Source organism: Lissotriton vulgaris, chromosome 7, assembly GCF_964263255.1.
Source record: "Lissotriton vulgaris chromosome 7, aLisVul1.2, whole genome shotgun sequence".
NCBI lineage: Eukaryota > Metazoa > Chordata > Amphibia > Caudata > Salamandridae > Lissotriton > Lissotriton vulgaris.
Genome location: NC_141695.1, coordinates 10257001 through 10263000, shown reverse-complemented (window position 1 = coordinate 10263000; position 6000 = coordinate 10257001). Strand labels below are relative to the sequence as shown.

Sequence of the window (6000 nt, the reverse complement as noted above, 5' to 3'; positions counted from 1 at the left end):
AATGATATGTTATCTGACTCTCTAAACCTTCATTGTCATTCTGTTGCTGTTTTAAATTCTAGGTATTGGCAACATTTAATCGTGAGGATCTGATTAAAACCTTCTAATATATACCTGCTCTCTCATATTTAAGCTTTTAGTCTGTACCGGCCAGTGAGCCATATTTAGATCATAGCTGCTGTTTCTAATATGGAAAGTATCCTCTGATATTCTTGGTATGTATAACCAGGATACACCCAGCCTTCTAGCAAACTTTACAACTGGTTGGGGCGGAGAAGCTCAAAAATGTATTCAAATGTTCATGTGATTTAGGTTAAAATGCATTTTCTTTCATGTGCAAGATACATCGTTGATTTAGACCAATGTTAAGGAGTATGGCATAGATGCCAGGAAGAAAAGACTTCGGGTTTGCAGAAGGACAGAAAATATTAAAATGTAATTTTGTTGATCATATCTCATATGGAGAGCAAATAGAATATGAGTAAAACGTGTCTGTGGGGAGATAGCATAATAGTTCGATAGTGACCCTTGATCATACATGAGTCTTCTTTCCTCTGATGAGGCCTTCTTCAATAAGGAATGTATATATTGTAGGTGGACTTTATGTATTTAATCCTTTCTATCTTAGTTATTTTTTTGGTTTTATATTTCATGATATAATTGGTACAGCTCATTTTTAAAATCTGTGCTTTTTGGAAATAATGTGTTTTTCAGAACTGGACGTTGAAACTGAACAGAGTCCTGACCTATTTTGGAGCAGCACCGGATGACAAATGTTGAAAGTGGCAATGAGAGTGGATTTTTGTTGAAACGTAAGTCCAAGCCCTAATTTTCTATATTAATGAATGAATGAATGAATGATGCACATTTGTAGAACACACGGCTACTCAGCAAGAGTGTCCCGACGCAAAAATCTCCGTCTAATAGACCAAATAGCCACCCCTAAGCATGGAAAAACCAAGTTTTCAGACTGCACCCCCATTGACTTGTACAAGTTGTGTCCAGAACTTTGGGTTGCGGTGATAGCAATGGGTTTAAGGGCTTGCTGGTACTTAGGCTTTACTCCCACCTGGACAGTATCAACTGTAGTGCCCATCTTTAAACAAGCATTTGCAATGCAATAGGTCTCGCATTAGGAAAGTTTGAGCTATTGGTCTTGTAAATGACATTTTTTTATTTATGTGTTGGTTTTGAAAATAGCGAAATTAATAGCTTTGTCATTTACAATGCCAATACTTTTAACTTTCACAAATGTGACACCTATAGCTGTTGTAATGCAATATGTGTTGTATTTTCACAAACATCCAAGAACAGAAGTGAAATATTAACATCTTTTTGTGACATTTATAAGACAGACGTTATTGTTGTTTGAGTACTTTACGCTGGTGTTTGGATTCCTGTAAATCCTCAGTGTTGAGAGAGGGAGAGAGAGAAGAGAAGAGAGAGAGAGAGAGAGAGAGAGAGAGGAGAGAGAGAGAGAGAGAGAGAGAGGAAAGAGAGAGAGAGAGAGAAGAGAGGGGGCGAGAGAGAGGGAGAGAGAGAGGAGGGGAGGAGAGAGAGAGGGGGGAGAGAGAGAGAGACAGAGGGACAGAGGAGAGGGAGAGAGAGAGAGAGGGAGAGAGGGAGAGGGAGGGAGAGAGGGAGAGAGAGGCAGAGAGGGAGAGAGAGAGAGAGAGAGGGATAGAGAGATAGAGAGAGAGAGAGAGAGAGAGAGAGGAGAGGGAAAGAGAGAGAGAGAGAGGAAGAGAGGGGCGAGAGAGAGAGAGAGAGAGAGGGAGGGGAGGAGAGAGAGAGGGGGGAGAGAGAGAGAGAGAGAGAGAGAGAGGGGGAGAGAGCGGGAGAGAGAGAGAGAGGAAGAGAGAGGGGGAGAGAGAGAGAGAGAGAGGGAGAGAGGGGGCGAGAGAGAGGGAGAGAGAGAGAGGCGAGGAGAGAGAGAGAGGGAGAGAGAGGGAAGGGAGGGGAGGGGAGAAAGAGAGAGAGAGGGAGGGGAGGAGAGAGAGAGAGAGGAAGAGCGAGAGAGGGAGGGGAGGAGAGAGAGAGAGAGAGGGGAGGAGAGAGAGAGGGAGGGGAGGAGAGAGAGAGAGAGGGGGAGGAGAGAGAGAGAGAGAGAGAGAGAGGGGGGAGGAGAGAGAGGGAGGAGGGAGAGAGCGAGAGGGAGGGGAGGAGAGAGAGAGAGAGGGAAGGGAGGAGGAGGAGAAGAGAGAGAGGAGGAGAGAGAGAGAAAGAGAGAGAGGGAGGGGAGGAGAGAGAGAGAGAGAGGGAAGGGAGGAGGAGAGAGGGAGGGGAGGAGAGAGAGAGAGAGAGAGAGGGGAGGCGAGAGAGGGAGAGAGAGAGAGAGAGAGGGGAGGAGAGAGAGGGAGAGAGAGAGAGAGAGCCGGGAGGGGAGGAGAGAGAGAGAGGGGGGGGGAGAGAGAGAGAGGGGGAGGGGAGGAGAGAGAGGGAGAGAGAGAGAGAGGGGGAGGAGAGAGCGGGAGAGAGAGAGAGAGAGGGAGGGGAGAGAGAGAGAGAGAGTGAGAGGGGGAGGAGAGAGAGAGAGAGAGGAGAGAGAGAGGGAGGGGAGGAGAGGGAGAGAGGGAGGGAGGAGAGAGAGAGAGAGAGAAAGGGGGAGGAGAGAGAGAGAGAGAGAGAGGGGGAGGGGAGGAGAGAGAGAGAGAGAGAGAGAGAGAGGGGAGGAGAGAGAGAGGGAGAGAGAGAGAGAGAGAGGGAGGGGAGGAGAAAGAGAGAGAGAGAGGGGGAGGGGAGGAGAGAGAGAGAGGGAGGGGAGGAGAGAGAGAGAGAGAGAGAGTGTTTTTGCATCTTTCTTATATTGTGTTTTAATTTAATCAAAGAGGTCCTGTGATTAATTTTTGGGCATTTCCAATAGAAATACATCTGTAACCTTCTTAAGCTTTTCTTAGGATGATGAGGGAATCCCTTGGGCACGTGCACATATGCCCTTCACATGAGTTTAGCAATAACGATTATAGGTGAAACACTAATTATTCATAAACCTATACCTTCTCAACAGTGGGTTCATCGACATGCTAACTCCCCTTATTTGGATGATGCGCCTGCCCCCCTCCCATTGTGACTCCAATGGACTCATGCACAAATATCGCTAGACAAGCCAGAGCCGTCAATATTGGAGTTCTGCTAATGCAACCAACACTCACCTTTGTCAATGGTCCATCTCTGTGCCGACCTCCAGATCCATCTACAAGGTTCATAAGACCTCCTGCACGTGCTCCAGGATGGTAACTGGCGTGTCACACTGGATTGGTTCCGGGTGCACTAACTTGTGTTAAATTCTATAGTAGCTAATACCGGTCCAGAGTTAGTCACAGAATTATATGTTTTGGAAATTTTTCAAAAGTTTATGGTTCAGCAATAAACAATAAAAAAAGCCTCACTCATGAGTCGATTTCCTTCATCCACAGTGCTTTGCCCAACCTGACTCCTCCTTATCAAGGGGAATATCACGTAATTTCGCAAACCTGTCACTCAAATGTCGGAGGCGCAGCTACTGCCAGGCAGTGCAGTTTGTGAGGCTTCAAAGTCCGCTCAAGCAGGACAAAACTGCAACAACATTATTGCATTTGATTTATGTCCACTGAAACCCGCTGCCAGAACAGTTTTCCAGTCGAATAAAATCCGGCGCTTGTACTTTATGTAAATGAGGAGCTCATAGGCTAGATTCTGTCGAATTAAAGAAAATGCAAGTACATCTTAATAAATCTAGTTTATTGGCCTTTAGCGCATCGGTCTGTTTGTGCGGATGGGAGGCAAAGGGTATTAAACACAAGCATTTGCAATGCAATAGGTCTCGCATTTGCGAGAGTTTAAGCTATTGGCATTGTAAATAACAAAGCCTTTTATTTATCGGTTTTGCTAATGAACACATAAATAAAAGGCATTGTCATTTACAATGTCAACAGCTCTAACTTTTGTAAATGCGAGACGTTGACCAAGAAGTTCAGTGACCCACCGCATAGCCTGCTTTAAAGTCTCCCAATTATTTTCTGTGCTACGGCCATAAGTGCATTCCTCTGGTAAACACCGAATGTAATCAGCCTCTTAAAACACCTAAATGAATATATGCGCGAGGAATAGTTCCTCATATTTCTGACATATGTAGCTTGCCAAGTGCTGAATTGAAAAGTGTGCAGCAAATAAACAAGGAATGGGCAAGTGTGAACTATTATTAAACATGTCTAAAGCAGTTTCCTGCCCGATCACCTTCTAACACTGTAAACAGACTCGCTTTCCAGCAAGTGAACATAGCCAGTTAGAAGAAAGCCACAAGACCACGCTCTTAATTTAATTAAGAATGCGTGACCTTAGAAATACACTGCACCGGGTACTCATCCTCGGTGAAGTGCAAAGCTTTTCTCGAGGCCGTGAAAGAGGGGTCTTAGTATTACACTGTGCAATAAATCACCCCAATAACACAACGTGCAGACGGGACTGATAACAATAAAAAAAACGCTGCATACTATAAATGTCGTAAGCAAAACTCACTGTTCTGAAGGACTGGGTTTTCTTAAGACCCAGCGGTGCCAGGGGACAACACCTGAAACCTTTTTGGGTAACCTGTTCCGGCGTACAAATGACAGAGACACGGGACACTTCCTTCGGCGTCAAAGATTCGAGGTTTATTTACTGCAGGGAAAACAGAAGTCACGAGAAGTACATCACATGTAGGTACACGGAGCCTGATTCAAATTGCTACTGTGGGTCGCTCCTTTTATACACATTTCTCTCATAGGTTAACATGATACACAAAGGTTTACAATTTGGTTCCCATCGTAAAAACACCAGAAGGGGTTGCTTTCATGTATTCAGGGCCCGGAACATAAGTACGGAAACATTTGGTGGTTCCCAACTGTAAAAACCCATCTTCCCACCATTAGTACATTCCAATCAGCAGTAAACAGACCGAAGAAGGAACAGAGACAGCTGCAGAGGAAGGCAGAAACAGTGGGGAGATCGGAAAGGGTGTAAAAGGGGTGGTATCGGGAAACACGAACTGCAGGCATCAAAGGGACGTGCCTAATGAGATGCACGTCTAAGACAATAGACCGGCACGGCAAGATGAGCCTCGAGCGGGGCCATCTGCCTTACAGTATCATCCCCCTCATCATAAAGACACTTTCAAAGGAAACGTGTCTTCCGCAAAAGTCTTGGGAATCCCAGGGTCGCGAAGCGGACAGCGTCCATTCGCTGGCTACTTGAGGGCAAGAGTCAAAATGGATGCCGCATCTAAGATGGAACCCGTGGGCTCGGATGTAGAAACCCACGAAACAAACGAACGGTTTAGGTTAGCACAGCGAAAATGCGTACACCCACTAAACTCGTCATTTGCGGTTCATAGATACCAGACTCGACCATATGCGTACGAGTCGAAAACACCACTTACGATCGTCACGGAAACTCAGACGCTCCTTTTGCCCTCATGTAGGCAAGCACTAGTCAGAATCATATTCGATATTCATCAGACCATCTAGATGTTGCTGCAACATAATTCTATCCATCCGAGTTCCTTTGGTAACAGGCGGTTGTCTTATACACGTTGTAGCACAGAGGCCACATAAGGCAGGACCACACTGCACACAAAGGCAACACGTGAACAGAAACGCGACACCAACTCCGATGATCATCAGAATTTTCCAACCCCAAGTCGACATTAGGCCCCAAAACCACCCAAGTAGCGTCCAATCCCCTACGTCCACGTTTATGGACTCAGAGATCTTATGCAACTTTGAGATGGCTTGATAGACAGTCGGAGCGTTATCTGGAATGAAAATACAGCAGCTCGAATGGATCACCTTACATACTCCACCTCGATCTGCTAAAACAACGTCTAAAACCATACGGTTTTGTAACGTCATGAGCCTATCCGCCTGAAGTTCTGCTGTGATGTTACCAAGGGCACTGGCAGTGATATTAGCTGTCGATTCCACCACTCGGGTCAACTGTCTCAGGTTCCTACTATTGACCATAGGTCCCCAAAACGGAAAGAAA

At 45.9% G+C, this 6000-nt stretch overlaps 1 long non-coding RNA gene across 1 annotated transcript in view; it reads left to right on the top strand.

Annotated features, from left to right (window-relative positions):
* The first annotated feature begins 757 nt into the window (after positions 1 to 757).
* LOC147700500 (uncharacterized) overlaps positions 758 to 6000 on the top strand; it is an 86989-nt gene continuing 81746 nt past the window's right edge. Inside the window, exon 1 of the long non-coding RNA XR_015297384.1 lies at positions 758 to 812. This is a non-coding gene — a long non-coding RNA (uncharacterized LOC147700500). The remainder of the gene's footprint in view (positions 813 to 6000) is intronic.